General features: G+C 39.2%; 1 pseudogene; it reads left to right on the top strand.

Moving 5' to 3' along the window:
* The window catches only part of LOC124241197 (tigger transposable element-derived protein 1-like), a 168,370-nt pseudogene that overhangs the window by 43,947 nt on the left and 106,492 nt on the right, over nt 1–17,931 (top strand).

The raw sequence follows: 17,931 nt of genomic DNA, 5'->3' as shown, positions 1-17,931 counted from the left end.
TACGCACAAAAGAGCTACAGGTTGGGTGGAATATAAGCTGAAGAAGCCCTCCCAGGAAAGTGATGAAGGACAAAGGCTGGTCACTATTTCTTATGCAATTGAAGCTTAATGTCTTCGTTGTTCATTTTTTGGGATCAAGAGCCACAAGTGAATTACCTTTACATCCATGGCAGCACTTCTACCAGCCTACTGCAAGTCTTAAAGAAACAAAAAGAGTTTATAGAAAAAGCAAACAGCTTAAACCAAGAATTTTCCAGCTGGGTCCTTGTCTAACAGAAATTCTTTAGAGCCCCCTTGATACAATCAAGTTGGGGGAAGGAAGGGGGGCTGCAGGCCCTGCTTAGCCCCTGGTTTCAACCTCAGAAGCCCTGCTTTTCTCTGTTTTATCAGTTTACACTTAAATGACTGAAAAGAATGATTATTGTCTTAGTCAGTTTGGCCTGCTATAATAGAATACCACAGACTAGGTGGTTTACAAACAACAGAAATGTATTTCTCAAGTTCTGAAGGTTGGGAGTCTGAGATCACCATGGTGCAAGCATGGTCGAATTCCGGGGAGAGCTCTCCTCTGGCTTGCAGACTGCCAACTTCTCGTTTATCTTCATAGGGCAGAAGGGGCAAGGTAGCATTTTGGGATCCTTTTTATAAGGGTACTTATTCCATCATGGAGGCTCCACCTTCATGACCTAGTTACCTCTCAGAGGCACCAGCTCCTAATACCATCACATGGGGGGTTAGGATTTCAGCATATGAATTTTGGGGGGATACACATTCAGTCCACTGCAACAAGGATGATGATAAAGGTGATGATGATAATAATTAAAATCCAATGCCTTAAAGAATCATACATCTTTGAAGTTTTTATCACTTATTTTCATTATCTTATAGAAGTCGGTACCAGAAATATTTGCTTATAAGTTCTGTTCAATCAGGTCATGTCAACACTGATGACAAAGATGAGCTTAGACAACTTAGATTTGATTCAGATCTTTAGAAATGCCTGAAGGTGATATTTTTACTTGGGACTTTCAAGAGACAACTGATGGATTCATTGAGAAAATAAAATATTTCATAGTATGAACTTCAGAATTCACTAACAGTTATTTTCAGTGTATTATAAATACAAACCAGGCAACACCGTAAAATAGGGAAGGGTGTGGTGTAAGAGGTCGGTCTTTAGAGTTAAGCATACCCAGGTCCTGTTTCTTGATCAACTTCTTAACAGATGGCCCACAGGTAAATTAGGTAACCTCAGTTTCTTCCCTTTAAAATGGTGAAAGTATATACTTTCTGAAGTTGTGGGGATTAAATGAGGTTTGCAAATTGTCTTACATGATAGGCCTTCTCATTAGCTGCCATCCTTTCTCACCTGTGGGCAGAGGCAGGTGGGGTCATGTTTTTGTTCTGTGGTGGCTCTTTATTGCCCTGGTTTACTGTTTATGACCTGCATCATTCATTTCAACATGCTAGTTGCCTCATTGATTGTACCAGTTCTTGGCCTTAACATTCTACCATCAGGAAGCTTTTGTATTGGGTGAACTCTGTCTGTAATCGAGCAAAGAAGTTGGATTTCAAATTGCCCAATTTGAAATTGCCAGTTTCAAAGTTCAGGTTTTCTGCCTCGGTTATAGGTAGCTCATCAATTATATAGATCTTACTAATTCTGTCTGTAGTTTCCATTGCACATATCCCTGCCTTCCTTCATAGGCATGAATGTTTTATGCAATTCTTCCAGGGCTAATGGACATCACATTCTCTTTATTGTGAAGGAATGAGCTTTATGTTCTTCTCAAGGTAGGATGTATCCTCAGGCTGGATTGCTATATGGAAGATTCCTTCCCATTATTCAAGGACTTTTTCTGCAGAAATATCTGTTTTGTACAATAAATTTTCTCACTAATGAGGCTGAAATATTTCTAACCTACTTGGAAGGAAGCAAAAACACACTTATTGAGCACTTACCTTGTTCCTGCCCCTGGCAGATATTTTCATATACATTTAATCTAATTTATTAATCTCATTATTTAATCTGACGTATTCTTAGAAAAATTCTGTGGAAAAAGGTTTTTAGAAGCTATCTATCACAGAGGGGGAAATGAAGGCTCAGCGACTTTCAAACTCTTTATGATCACTGCATAATGTTTGTGACATTTTTGGTTGAAGTGAATGAAAATGGTCTTTGATGGACAATACTTAGAAAACGACTTTAAGGCCATGATGTGTGCATATCAGGAGTCCATCCACCTTCACAACCAACTTATGCTGTGGACATTACCTTCCACGTCCTGATCCTTGTCTGGGTAAGAGCCACCAGTGCTGAAGACACAGCTTCAGCTGACCTGGGGTATTCCAGCTCAGAAAGGATTGTGGCTTCTTTTTTATGAAAGACAGCGAAGTTGTCACTAATTTTGGCTGCTTTGAAATTTTCTTTCATATGCACAATAGAGAAATACACTTAGAAATCAAAAGGAAAGCTTAGTAATTCATTCCACATTCACATAATTTGGTAAAATTACTCAAAAATCAACAACAAAAATGTTTTAAAATCAGCCCTCTGCAATTTTTCACGTTTAAAGTCACTAGTATGGCTCAAAGATTCCCAAGGTAAAGCTATCCAGGCAAAGAACAACACTTTTTGTTTTTCCTTGACTTTCCCCCACGTCCTTCCCATAGAATTCAAGCTCTCATTGAACAATTCTTGTCAAAAATAAGCAGTCCTTTTCCCAGCCACACCCTACCTTCCTTTGGGGGCCTCCAAGAGCCCTATCATTAAAGGCTATGTAATTTGGTCCTACCTGGCATTCTCTTCAGGAAATTTAAGAGAAGCAGAAAGATCTAGGCTGTGATGAATCACCTTATCCTAACATCAAGCTTAGTGGAGCCAGATTCTCTTGCCCCAGGCAAGGAGGCCTTCCTCCATCAGTACACTTCAGACTGGTAGCTACGGAGAGTACAGGAAGGTGCATTGAAAAACAGCAGGAAAATACTGGAAGCATAATTATGGAAACGTTAAAAGAACTTCACTTCTTTCTCCTTTCCCTTTCTTTTCACTCTTATTGCTATAAAAGGTTGCATTTGGACCTGAAAAAGTGCTTCAACCCCTCCCAAACACAGTATGCTAAAGAAGCGTTTGTTTTATCCATGTGCAACCCGGCTTCCTAGGTGGGAATGTTGCTTGTGTGGCCACCCAAGCTCTATTTAAAAAGAATCTTCAATGGCCAGAAACTCAGAAGTACCTAGAGTTAATTGGGGCTGCAAGAAAAAGGAGGATGAAAAAAATGCATTCAAAGCTCTCAGCTGCCTCTCGCAGAAGATGAATGTAGTTTTCAACTTGCCTCTTTCTTATTTCTTAGCTAGTGTGCGCCAGCAAGGGATTAAGTCAGTGAGATCCTTAGAGGCCCTGGAGGTGTTTTGGGGAGAAGAAAAGGCATCTGCTCACCCCTGTCTCTCAGGGGATTTAGTTTAAGCTTTAGAAGGCATTTGTTTCTTTCCCTTCAAATACCATCTTCTTTATTTCTTAAAAACCTTTTAAAACAGTTGTCTTGATTTGGCTTGTTTGAGAAAGTTCCTTTTCCATTTACTTTGCTACCTAAGAAAGTGGGAGAGACAACTGTTTTGAGGAAAATTAGAAGAAAACCTTCTCCCTGAATAGAAGAAGCCAAGAGAAAAAAATAGGACTTCTTGACATTCTATGTAATCGTTACATGGTGCAACTGGAAAAGGAAGTTGCCTATAAATATCTGCAGCTTACTTAAGCCTGGAATATATCACACACCTGTGAAAAGGAGGCGAAACATATTGGGAATGAAGTAACCAGTAAAAATTGCTCCGTTTATTGGGGTCTAGAAAGAAAGCAGGATTAAAAGTAGGAGGGGACAGGGGCTTAGGCCTGAAATAATGTGTTTATATCAGTAACAAAAATCAAAGTTTACCTTTGCACTAGGATGTGCACCTCACTAAATCCATATAAACCTTCTCTGAGAAGCCCCAGCTCAGTTTGTATTTCACATCTGCAACTAGACTGATGGCAGAGAAACGGGCAATATTCCATCTGTGAATTTACTGTCTCTCTCACTGGAGAGCTGGAAACAGTTTCTGTTTTTTTCAAGAGAGGGATGATAATTCTTGGGGACCTGGATGGAGACTCCATGGCGGTCTGATAAATGTTCTTCCTGTTCCTGATCTTGGACCAGAATAGCCCATTTGCCGTTTCACATACATTTTAAACACACAGATACCTATCTTCAGGAAAGTTTAACTGTGTCCTAGGCACCCTCTAGGTGATTTATACATCTCTCATTGATTCCTCTCAACAATCCTGAGAAATAGTTATTATTTTTTATAAATTTAAAGGTGAGACAATTTAGAGTCAGGGGCACTCAACTAGAATGCAGAGACTAGAAAGCAATACTGAGTTGGCTTGATTCATGCTTTTCCTCCCAAACTCTGAGTTTAAAGTCACTCATGAGGTATGATTTGAGGATCTACAAGAAGTTGTTCACCTTAGGAGCCCCTGCATCCCGTTGATTTTCCATCTTGTTTTCAGGCTTTACCTTCCGCTCTGCGTTTAGATAAGACCCAGCTGTTTTCTCCTCCAGTTGGTGGTGATCTGGGCTGCTGTGCATGACCAACTCCAGGGGGCGCCATTTGCACAGCCCAGGGCAGACCTAGGAGTGATAGCCAATCCTCCCTAGGCTTTTCTTTTAAATGGCTCCAATTTGTTGTTGTGATTTTGTCTTTCCTACTTCAAATTTGAAGCCACTTTGTCACATGATCTTTGCCTCTTCTTCAGGGTTATCAGTATTTCATACTATAGTTCAACTCCTGGAAGGGACCGTAACATATATCAGTAGCTCCCGCTATAAGAAGGAAAAATTCACCTATGGGGCAATGTGGTGGAGGAGGGAAGCTGTTTTTCACAGATAGGAGATTTTTTTTTTTTTTGGCTTCTTTGTGACTCTTTTCATGGTTCTTCCATCTCCCTAGTGACATTGGAAACTTTTTTTTTCCCATTCTTGCTCTTCCTACCCACAGGCTTGTTTTGAGAATTAAACAAGATAATAGATGTGTAAAGATTCTGAAATCTTTACCAAAAAAAACTCCCCAAAAACACTCAAAACTATCTTACCCCCAGCCCTTAAATGTATCTTTCAGAAGCATAGTTCTGATCATGTCACCTCCCTGCTTGTGGAGCTTCAAGGATCACCTCTTACCTGAAAAATCTGTTTAATGCCTGAGCCTGACTGGTATTTGGGAGCCTGTATCCACTGGTCCCTTATTTCTGATTGCTTCTTTCTATTCAGCCCCTGCTCCAGTCACTCAAAACTACTGAGTGTTCCTTTTATTTATCCTGAGTTTTTCCACCTCAGTGCCTTTGCTCATGCATTTTCTTACTTAGAGCAGCACTATCCAAGGGAACGTTCTGCAGCGATAAAAACCACATGCACTATCCAATATGGTAGCCACTAGCCACATGTAGCCAGTGAGTACTTGAATATTGGGTAGTGTGACCGAGGAATTAAAATTATTTTATTTTAATTGATTTAAATTTAAGTAGCGGCACGTAGCTTGTAGCTGCCATATTGGATAGCATGTTGGACAGATAGTTCTTTATCATTTCATGTCCAAATAATACCCATTTATCATTATCTAGCACGTAAGTTGCTTTATCCTTAAAGCCTCCATTTGTGCCCTTACCTGGTCAGCTTCCTTTTCACCTCCTGTCTAACTCTATTTAGGCTTCGTTTTGTAACTTGCATTTTGGATTTGCTCTGTCTCATCTTCCCTACCAAGTGATAGGCTCCTTCTAGTGGGATCTGACCTCGTTCAGCGTCATCCCTAGCAGGTTGACCACTCTATCCAACAAACATTTGCTGAGAGTCTATCACTGCTGCCCTTGGAGAGCGTCCCTCACTTATCCAACCAGCCCACCCGCACACCTTTCTCAGGCTCTCTGTCTGTCAGGCTGCGTGTGGAGCACAGGACCCATGTTGAGTCTGAGAGTTTAGACAATTAACCAAGAAGTCGCTGAGACAACCTGATCCTCAGCCTACAAACACATTCTTTTGTTGTTCTAATCCTATTTTTTAGTACCTAAAATAAGGCTCCACTTAGTGAGCTCATTGAAGCAAACATTTCTGAGGACCAAGCCCCTATTTGCTAGGCGCAGGGGATGGAGATATGAATAAAGAACTACCTGGCAGTTGGAGGAGCTCCCAGCATTTCAGGGAGGAGGGGGAAGCAACTGAAACACCACATGCGAAACAAAGGTGGCACCCCCTGCCCTGTTCCACGCCTCCCCAAACAAGGAAACCTCTCCCAGTCCTTTCAGGCAAAGTTGCCCTCTCCGGGAATTTCAGTATGGAGCCCGACCAACCTAGGAAGGAGAAGATGATGAAAAGCTCAGCGTGTCAACGTCCTTTCTTCCTAGCAACAACGTCTGAAAGCATAGACCTTCGTCAGATGGGGCACACTTGGCAAATGTTCAGGCGCGCAGCATTCCAATTGAGGAAATTTCTTTGTGGAACCCTGTTCCCAAGGGTAGGGGAAATTAGAGGGTGAACAATTAGATGCTGGCGCAGCCGAGCGGCTCCCCGATGCCTGGCCGCTCGCCTCTGGAGGCTGTCATAGCCTGCGGCACGATCTGCTCCTGTCGCTATCAGTATCCTGCAGGAGCCCTGCCCGCGCCCAGCCCAGCCCGGCCGCAGAGAAGGGAGCGGCGCGGAGGGGAGCTGAAGATAAGTCTCCAAATCGGGAGGAAGCAGCGAGTGGGGACAGCGAGGGGGAGGGCTGGGCAGCAATGAAGTCAGAGGCACAGCAGCTACTGCAGCTGAATCAATTTGGTGATAAAAATAGTGTCTGCCGCCCCTGCCTCTGCAGTGATTTCATAAAGGGCTCAGCTGCGCTGGAGAGAAAGCCAGCATGTGTGTCCCTACCTCCTCTCCAAACTGGTGAGAGGAGCGAAACAGCAAGCACAACTGAAACACTTTTCTCCCTCGCCTTCTTTCTCTTGCTCTTGCTTTGTTTTCCTGCCTCCGCCTCTCTCCCGGAACCCCACAAGTGCCTCTTGCCTCACCGGTTCTTTTCCTTGATGGGATAATTAAAGACCGGGACAAAGAGATGAGATCTTTCGAGTCTGAAAGAGATAGGGATTCCAGACATTCATAATGAATCCAGACGGCACTTTCCCCTGATTTCAACCCTGAGACATCAACTGAGATGACTGCCCTCTCTAAAGATAGGCTCTTCACCAGCCAGGAGATAAAAACCCTTCAAGAATGGGCCAGCGATGGTAGCCTAGTGGTTAAGTTCAGCACACTCTGCTTCAGCAGCCTGGGTTTGGTTCCCTGACAGGGACCTACATGGCTCTGTTTGCTGGCTGTGCTGGTGGCCCACCTACTAAAAAATAGAGGAAGATTGGTATGGATGTTAGCGCAGGGCAAATCTTCCTCAGCAAAAAAAAAAAAAAAAAAAAGGAATGGGTCCCACAAAGTCAAACCCATCTACTATTTTCACAGGTTAACTTTCCTTCCTGAGCATTCACAGAAAACAAAACCAGGGATTGCCAATTAGTGTGACTGTCTCAGGAGACAGAGATTTAGGGATCGGTTTCTGTGACTGACGTGAGAAACCTCTCTGGAATTGAATCTGAAAAGGACATCAAGTGAATAGAGCTTTGCTACTTTGCAGAATGATTATCCCCGCAGTGCGGGGGAGGTAACCTTTCTGCTGCTACGTTCTGACATTTGCATCAAGGCAAATGCATCATTGGTAATTGCACCTGAGTGTCAAAGCCACTTGATGTGTGTGTTCCAACCAAGGTATGAATGAGGACTTTAGCATTAAGCGAAGGGAGGCAAAGAAGAAGTGCAGACAAATTATAGGAGAAGAGATAATGGAATTGGCTATAAAAAGTAACAGTTTGGATTGATGTTTCCTTCGCACTCCTGCAAAAGGAGTATGTTCAGATTAAATAACACGGTACTTTTGAAAGTGCCTAAACTAGTGTCTTGCTCTTAAAAACACTACTTAGTATGACACCGTGCTGTATGCTTTCAAATTGAATATGTTGTGTACATCCTTCAAGAGGAAATTTAAAACTAGTAGCATTTTAATAAAACCAATAAAATCAACAGTGTTATGTATAGGCAAAATGTTCAAAGTAGAACCCTCACATCCTTCTGTTTTCATCTGCTTCTTTTTATGTCAGGAGAACATTAGCCATAGACCTTTAACTCAGTAGGTATTAAATACAGGACCTAGAGACATAATAAAGGCACAGGACTCAAAGGTCTCTGAATCAGTGGAGCCCAAAGCGAGCATCTTGTTATTGATTTTGCATATAACTCTGAAATATTTTCATTCTGTTAGAAGGAAGAAATAGCTCCTGACAGAGAGAGGAGTAGATCAGCGCCAAACCCTCCAGTTTGGCAAGTATAGCAAACTATTAGTCGACCACATTGGGAATCTGGCTTCCTCATAGGGACCTATTGTCTACAGAAATATCTCAGCTGAGAAATAAGCAAACATTCCCCCTGAACTACGGTGATACAATTCACATGGCTTTTCAAGGATATTTACAACCATTGAGGGAAAATCTACGGAAAATTTAAAATCATTACAAAGACCCCTTTTGATGCTTCTGAAAATTTTGACGCCCTTTGAATATCCTGATGACTGTTTTCCCACTGACAAACAAAGACATCTGAAGCAAAGCCAGTTTATGCTGTGCTGTGTTCCTCATACAAATTAATGAAAATAGAACAAGCTTACGATGAATGAAGTGTACCCGATAAAAATAAAGATTTGAAATACAATTGAACTGTGTTTATTTTCTTATAAAAACATACTTTAAAATCTAAAATACTTTTTTGACATTCAACCAAATAACCTTAGTCCTATGAGTATTCAAAATATAGACGGTAATTTTACAGACCATTTTAGGAGTACTCTGGGACTGCCTGCTTCTGGTTGCATTAGGACAGAGCCAAAGCTGCTTGACTTGCAGTGTCGGTCTGTCGTTAACTACAGTAGAGAAGGCTAGGACTTGCCAGAAGATTCAATAAAGCAGTGAAGCTGTGTTGGTCTCTGTTGTGAAGCAGTCTCTTCTAAACTTGTGAAAGATGTAAGCACATTCTTCATAGTCCCTCTCATTAGCCAGGGCTGTCATCATTTTGCCTATATAGTAATCAAAAAGCTCAAGTTTACCTGACAGAGGTTAGAAGTGAAAAAATCAAGGGAAGACAGTTGACGATGGAAGCACTCCAGAGATCTGGTTCCAGCACTACGGCAGGATAGGATAAAGAGGACAGTCCATGCCTCTAACACATAGATATGCTGCATGATATTATATCCACTATCTCCCTCTGTCTCTCTCTCTATTTATCTAATCTTGAAAAGAAAAATGGAAATCTTCAGATACCAGAAGCAAAGAGGAAACTCCAAGTCTGTGCAGTAAGCCCTACACTGGGACAGCTTTGGGGATATCAGGCTCAGGTATAGGCCCAAATGCCAGGGCCTGAGATTTCACTGCCTATGCGGGGTCAAAGGCATGGCAATGGGCATGTGCAAGGAAAGGCAATGGAAATGATGCCTCTGCATAAGGCTAGGACTTTGGAAGGTCTGCCTTCTCCATGAAAGGGGGTTAGAGAGACCCTCCCCACTGGACTAAGGAAGGTACCTGGAGTTGTGAGATGTTGAAACAATAAGGTAGCTCAACACAAGTGTCAAATTCAACTTTTACATTACCCATAAGCCATTTGGTGTAGGACTCCAGGTTTGAGATTAACAAAAAAAGATGATCCTGATTGATAATACCCCTGGTAATCTGATGATAATGATATAACTCTGTTGGAATGCTATGACAAAGATTTTTCTATGGGCCTTCCTTGGAAAACAAAACTGCATCACATAAGAATCTAGCAAGTCAACAAGGCAGAAGACACAAAAAACACAAGTAAGGAGAAAAAATAGAATATCCTAAATAATAAGCAGGTTACTATGAAAAAATGAATAGAAATTTTTAAAATAGCTTCAAGAAATGGAAAAAAGTCATTGAAATGACATCAATGAATGTTAAATAGTATATTTGACATAGATGAATGGAAAATTAGTGAATTGGAAAATAGACCTGAAAAATTAACTAGAATTCAGTACATGGATAAAGCAATGGGGCATATGAGTTATCAAGAGGCATGGAGGAAAGAATAAGAATAACCAAAATTGGAGTTCTGAAAGGAGAACAGAGAGAAAATGTGGTAAGGACAATATTCTAACCTATGATATAATGCCAAGGAATTTTCTAGGATTAATGAAAGACATGAATCATCATATTGATGAAGCCCTCTTAATTCTGAGAGATAAATTAGAACAAATCTATATCTAGACACGTTAGTAAAATTTCCAAACAAAAAATAACAAATAAAAAAATATTATAAGCAAATCCTATATTCCCCACCCCTATCCAAAAATATACATTACCAAACTTGGGTAGGGCAATATAAGAAAGAGAAATCGTAGACCAATCTCATTTACGATCATAGATGCAAAAAGAATAAAGTATTAGCACATTACACATAACAACTGAAACATTTACCTGAAGAATGAAAGAACAGTTTAATCTCTATTAATATAACTAATTGGAGAGGTATTAACTGAGTAAAAAAGAAAGAATGAGAAATTAAATAGATGTAGAAAAAAGTACATGAAAATTTCAAACCCAATTCATGATACAAATTCTTAGTAGTCTGCAAAAGAAAGTACTTTCCATAACCTTACAAAATGCATTTGCCAATACATTACAAGGAACATCATACTTAATGGTAAGAGGTTAGAAGCATTTCCTTTAAAGTCGGGGCCAGAACAAGGATGCCTTGTTCTTTTACTCCTACTATTCAACATTTTATTGGAGACAATTACTGCAATAAGACAAAAGAAAAGAGAAAGAACCAAAGAAAGGAGAAAAAAAGGAGGTACAAGAAATGCAAAGGATGAAATCTTCATTTGTTTCAGATGATACGATTATCTATAAATAAAATCAATGTAAGAAAATATTTGAATCATTACCAACAATAGTGTTCAGGAAGTTTGCTGAATTAAATCTCAAAATAGAAATTTTGGTGCATAACCTTCCTATGTACCAGCAATAACCAATTAGAGACTGCAATGATCTCATCCTCAACTGCAACAAAAACATCTAAGGTACTCAGAAATGAATCTAAAAAAACACAGGCAAAATTTTATGGAAAAAATTCTTAAACTTAAGAGGTAAATGAGGGACAATGTGTGTATATATATACAGACACACACACACAAATATGTGTATATGTAATCACACACACACACACACAACTTACAATGAATACACAGTATTCATGGATAGATGTAAGTCGATATAGAAAAGTCAGTTCCACTGAATTTAATCTAAAGATTTAATGCACTTCCGATCGAAATTCCAACAAGATTTTTATTTTTGGAGAATTTAGCCTGCTTATTGTAATAATCACATAGAAAAATAAATGGCCAAAAATAATCAAAACAATTTAAGGAAAAATAAAATGGGAGAGCTCCGGCTATGAAAAATCTATTCAGTTAGAATAATTTATATTCATTGATATAAGTGTAGTGTCAGACAAATATAAAAGGAGAACAAAATTTGGAGCATAGAAACAGACTAACGCACATAAGAAACATACTAAATGATAAAGGTCATTACAATTCAATGAGGAATGACTAGGCTATTCACTGAAAGATGTTGGGACAACTGGCTATCCACATGGAAGATGATAACGTTATATCAACAGACTGTAAACAAAAGTAAACTCCAGATGCATAAAATACGTAAGAGGAAAATTTTTCTAAAATTTAGAAAAAAAAATAGGAGAATGATTTAATGATACAGAAGCATGGAAAATTTCCTAAGCAAGCCAAAAAGCATGAAAACATAAATATTGATAAATTAGACTTGATTAAAAAAATTCTGCACTAAAAACGATACCATAATAAAGGTTTTATTTAAGACACAAACTGTGAAAAGATATTTGCAACACCCATAATCGGCATAGTATTAGTTTTAGGACATATACATCATTCCTACAAATCAATTGGAAAGAGATAAACAGTTCAATAAGATATAAATAATGAAGATGAAAATATAATTCACTGAGGAAGAAATCTAAATAGCCAACGTAAATGTGAAAAGATGCTGTATTTCTATTAATCAGGGAATTTAAATCAAGATGATCATAGGTTTTCATTTCATACTCATCCAATTGGCAAAAATGAAGAAATCTGTTAATATCAAGTATTGGCAAGGATGAAACAGGAATTATCATGTGTGGGTATGTAAATTGGAAAAACGTTGTATTGGTCAGGGTCCCAGCAGGAAACAGATGGGACACTTAAAAGAAGTAACAGAAGACAGTTTAATGAAGGGACTATTTAGAAAGCTCAGAGTTAAGGGTTAAGAAAAGCTAACAAGGGATGGTGAAGCACTATGCGGTTAGTAGCAGTAGAAAGCTGTTACTACCTTTAGGCATGAAGGGTAATGACCAGGACAGCTGTCTTTTTAGGAAAGAGACACCTAGCTGGAGCTGTGACCCTCGTAGAAGAATGCAGAGACTGATGAACAGCACCTAATCAGGTGGTGAGCCTACTTCACCCAACTTCTGCCCTCTGATCTCCTGCTGTTACTTCCAATTGGCCAAACCCCATAGAAACCTAAGGGTGTGGAGCAAGTTGGTACAGTTCATAAAGGTTGGTTTCCTGGGTTACAGAACAGTGTGGGAAAGGATGGACAGTGTCAGGAAGGGCAGATAGAAAATGTCCAGCACAACTACAGGGAGAGAAATGTGGTAATATTTAGCAGTTTTGAACACATGTGTGTCCTGTAACCTACAGTACTGTTTCTAGGTATATACTCAAGAGACTCCCACATGTGGACAAGAAAATATGAGCATTCTTGCACACTGAAGCTTGTTTATAATAGCAAAGGATTTTGCAACAATCTAAATGTTCATTAATAGAAAATTGGGTACATATCAGATATTTATACAATGGAGTACTACGTAGTAATAAGTATGAGTGAACTAGAGTTACATTATTAACATAGATAAATCTAAAAATAATGCTACGTGAATTAAGCAAATTGCAAAAGACTACACCCAGAATTATATAATTTCGTTGCATTTTCCTAAAAAAGTATGTACAAAAAACCCCTCTTTTTTGCATGGAAACATGCAGGTGCAGTAACAGAATAAGCTCTCATAAAAGAAGGGAACACACTACCTTCTGGATAGTGACCTCTGGAAAGAGAATAGAAACAGAAACGTGTAAGGGAATTGCCTTTATTTGCATCTATAATGTGTTTTTTTAGTAAAGAAATTTTTAAAAACTGCTATGAACTTGCAATGCAAGTCTATGTGTGGGTATGTGTTCAGTTTTTTTTCTCGGGATGAGATTGTTGGGTTTTATAATAAGGTTAACTTTATAAGGTTATAAAGTTATAATTTATATATATGTAAGTCTATGTAAGGTTAACTTTATACAAATACTGATAAACTTTTCAGAGCGACTGCACAATTCTACCTTCCTATTAGCCTCGTTACAGTTGCTCCATATTCATACAACAGTTGGTATTGTTAGATTTTTTAATTTAGCTATTCTATCACTAGTAGAATGTATGTAGTAGTATCTGATTATGGTTTTAATAGGCACAATTTAATAACATTAATTACGTAGTACTAGTGATGTTAAGTACCTTCATTTTCTTTTTGTGTATCTTTTTGGGGAAAGTATTTATTCAAATATTTTGCTCAGTTTTCCCCCCATGGACTATCTTACTGAGTTGCAAATTCTTTATATATTTCAGGTACAATTCTTTGATTAGATATATATTTTGCAAATATTTTCTTCCAGTCTGTGACTTGCCTTTTTGTTTAAAGCAGATAAGTGGTTGCGAGGAGCTATGTCAGTGGGAGGGAATTGGCTGCAAAGAGGAATGAAGGAACATTTTTGAGGGTGATGGAAATGTTCTGTATCATGATTGTGGTGGTTACACAACAGTATATATTTGTTGGAACATCTAAATTTATACTTAAAATTGATTAATTCAATTACATATGAATTATACTTTGATAAAGCCACTAAATAAAGGTTTTATTTAAGTATGGTAAATTTTAACAAGTTGTTTTCTTAACAGTAGATACATTAGAGCTATATTGACCTTTGTACTTTGTTGTATGTTTGAATTATTTTGTTATTTTTAAAATATGGGAAAAACAATCAGGATCAAAATGAAAAGACAACCTACCAACTGGGAGAAAATATTTGTAAGTCATATATCCAAAGAGGGGTTAATTTCCACAATATGTAAAGAACTCACACAACTGAACAACAAAAAAAACAAACAACCCAATCAAAAAGTGGGCAGAGGATATGAAGAGACATTTTTCTAAAGAAGATATACAGATGGCCAATAGGCACATGAAAAGATGCTCAACATCACTAATCATCAGGGAAACGCAAATCAAAACTACACTGAGATACCACATTACACCTGTTAGAATGGCTATAATCACTAAGATAAAAAATAACAAATGTTGGAGAGGTTGTGGAGAAAAGGGAACCCTCATATACTGCTGGTGGGAATGCAAACTAGTGCAGCCACTATGGAAAACAGTATGGAGATTTCTCAAAAAATTAAAAATGGAAATCCATATGAACCAGCTATCCCAACACTGGATATTTATCCAAAGAATGTGAAATCAATGATTCAAAGAGATTTATGCACCCCTATGTTCATTGCAGCATTATTCACAACAGCCAAGACATGGAAGCAACTCAAGTGCCCATCGACTGATGATTAGATAAAGAAGATGTGGTGTGTGTATGTATGTGTGTGCATATATATATATATAAGGGAACACTACTCAGCCATAAAAAAGACAAAATCATCCCATTTGCAACAACGTGGATGGAACTTGAATATATTATGTTAAGCAAAATAAGCCAGATGGCAAAAGACAAACACCACATGATTTCACTCGTATGTGGAAGATAAACACACAAACAGAACAGTTTTGTGGTTACCAGGGGAAAGGGGGTTGGGGGGACATAAGGGGTGAAGGGGCACATTTATATGATGACTGACAAATAATAATGTACAACTGAACCTTCACAATGTTATAAACTATTATAATCTCAATAAAAAATATGGGAAAAACTGTGTAATTCTTGTTCTAACTTTGTAAATCTGGCTTCCTTAACGAACCATTGACTCAGTGGGGAAAGTGATTTGGAGTGAAAATTACTACAATGAAAAACAGACCCGTCCCTTCAGTGTCTGAAAAGCTTAATTGTTCTATGCAGATCCTGGAATCTATAAGCTTCTGGACATTAATTTACCAATTAATTGCTAGTGAGCTAAGAGTGCAGTTCTGCTCCATTGAAGGGAGGGCAGCTACAGAGTATCATGTATAAAGACTACGGGAACCTTCATAAACACTGCCATTTGGAGAGAACATTTTAGGCTCCCCAGCTGCTTTGGTCAGGGAAGTTCTTTAAACATTAGTAAATTGATCATCTGATTTGCAAAGAGGAAAGAGTGTCATTTCAGCTGCTTTTCTGGGAATACAGTGTGAAACACGTAGGGGAAATAGCACAAATGCCAGAGCTTTTTCCTCAGTTGGGAAAGTTCTCCCACACATATACAGTGTGGGTATGAACATGATCTCCAGTGGGCACCAGTGTCACCTGTGAGCTTCCTACAACTCCAGACATCTGGGTGGGACCTGGGCAGAGACTAGGTGTCTAAACATACAATTATATGTTTTTAATTCTGTCTCGTTTCTTTTTAACAATCTCTAAAGGTGACTCTCACATATACCAAGTGTCTTAGTCTGCTCAGGCTCGTATGACAAGTAGCATAGACTGTGTGGCTTAAACAACAGACATTAATTTTCTCATGTTCTGGAGGCTGGAAAGTCCAAGATCAAATGCCAGCCGATTTGGTTTCTGGTGACAGCTCTCTTCCTGGCTTGCAGACAGTCACTTTCTCGCTGTGTCCTCAAATGGGAGAGAGAGAGACAGAGACAAGAGAGACAAGAGATATCTCTGGTGTCTCTTCTTACAAGGACACTAATCTTATCAGGACCACAACTTTATGACCTCATTTAGCTTTACTTCATTATTTCAAACACAGTCACATTGGGGGTTAAGGCTTCAACATTTGGATTTTGATGGGACACAATTCAGTTGATAGCATTCCACCCGTGTCCTCTCAAAATTCATGTCCTTGTCTCGTGGAAAATATATTCATCACATCCCAACAGCCACAAAGGTCTTAGCCCATCCCAGTATCAATTTTAAAGTTTAAGTGCAAAGTCTCATCTGACTCAAACGCAGGTGAAACTCAAGGTATGATTCATCCTCAGGCAAAATTCCTTTCCAGGGTGAACTATGTAACCAGACAAATTATGTGCTTCCAAACTACAGTGGCGGCAGAGGGATAGGGTAGACATTTCCATTATAAAAGAAAGAAATAGGAAAGAAGAAAGAGTGACGGGTCCCAAGCAAGTCCCAAGCCTAGCAAGGCAAGTTCCATTAGATCTTAAGGCTTAAGAATAGTTGTTTGTAGTTTGATGCCCCACCTTCCAGATCTACTGCAGGGTGGGAAGGGTGGTCCTACTCCCAACACTCTACTAGGTGGGTGCTGCACCCCCAAGGCTCTGTGGGGCAACACCACATCCAAAACTTCAGGCAGAGGCCATCTGGCCTTCAAAATGAGGAGGCAGCCCTGATGATCTCTGAATCACCTTTGGGATCATTCTTCTCTTTTCTTGAAAAATAGCCCATGTGCACTGCTGAATAGCTCTATGGATTGGCTCCTGTAGGGTCTAAGAAGTCCGACAGACTTCCTTCATTTTGCCTTTTCTTCCAGTCCCCTTTAATCTCAGCTGGCAGTGTTTCTGCTAGTGTAATCCCATCTCTATTCCTAGTTTCTGCTAAGATGACTAATTAGGTCCATGAATTGCATTCATGATTTCACTAACAAACGAGTGTTCAGCCACACCAGGGTAAGAATTTTCCAGGTCTTCAAGTTGTTTCCCTAAGGTTTAACAATTCCTTCTTCAATTCGTCTCTCTCCTTTTGCATTTTACTATGAGCAGTTAGGACAAACCAAACTGCTCCTTCAATACTTTGGTTAGAAATCTCCTCAGCTAAATATCCAGTTTCATCACTTGCAAATTCTACCTTCCAAAAATACTAGAACACAGTTCAGCCAAGTTCTTTGCCTCTTTATAACCAGGATCACCTTTACTCTGGTTTCCAATAACCTGTTCCTCATTTCTATCTGACCCCTCACCAGACTCACTCTTAACAGCCACATTTCTATGTACACCTCAAAATTCTTCCAGTCTCTAACCATTATCTTGCTCCAAAGCCCCTTCCACAGGTTTAGGTATTTGCTACATCAGCATTCCATTCTTGGCACCAAAATCTGTCTTATTCAGCTTGGGTTGCTATAACAAATAGCCTTAACAGAAATTTATTTTCTCCTAGTTCAAAATATGACAACTTTTGGAGGCTAGAAGTTCAAAATCAAGATGTTGGCACCATTTGTTTTCTGGTGAGGGCTCTTTTCCTGGCTTACAGATGGCTGCCTTCTTGCTGTGTCCTTAAATGGTGCAGAGAGAGTAAGCAAGCTCTCTGGTGTCTCTTATGGGGTATTAATTCTAGCAGGGCCACATTCATACCACCTAATTACTTCCTTACTCCACATACAATCCCACTGGGGATTCAGGCTTCAACATATGAATTTGAGGGAGGACATAGTTCAGTCTATAGCATCAAGATTTTATAAAAATTAGTTAAAGAGAACCAATTTTTAAATCCCTCAACCTTACATGAAATACCGCCTACTCTGAAAGATTT

Source organism: Equus quagga, chromosome 6, assembly GCF_021613505.1.
Source record: "Equus quagga isolate Etosha38 chromosome 6, UCLA_HA_Equagga_1.0, whole genome shotgun sequence".
In the NCBI taxonomy this organism is placed as follows: domain Eukaryota; kingdom Metazoa; phylum Chordata; class Mammalia; order Perissodactyla; family Equidae; genus Equus; species Equus quagga.
This window is presented reverse-complemented; position numbering and strand designations above follow the sequence as displayed.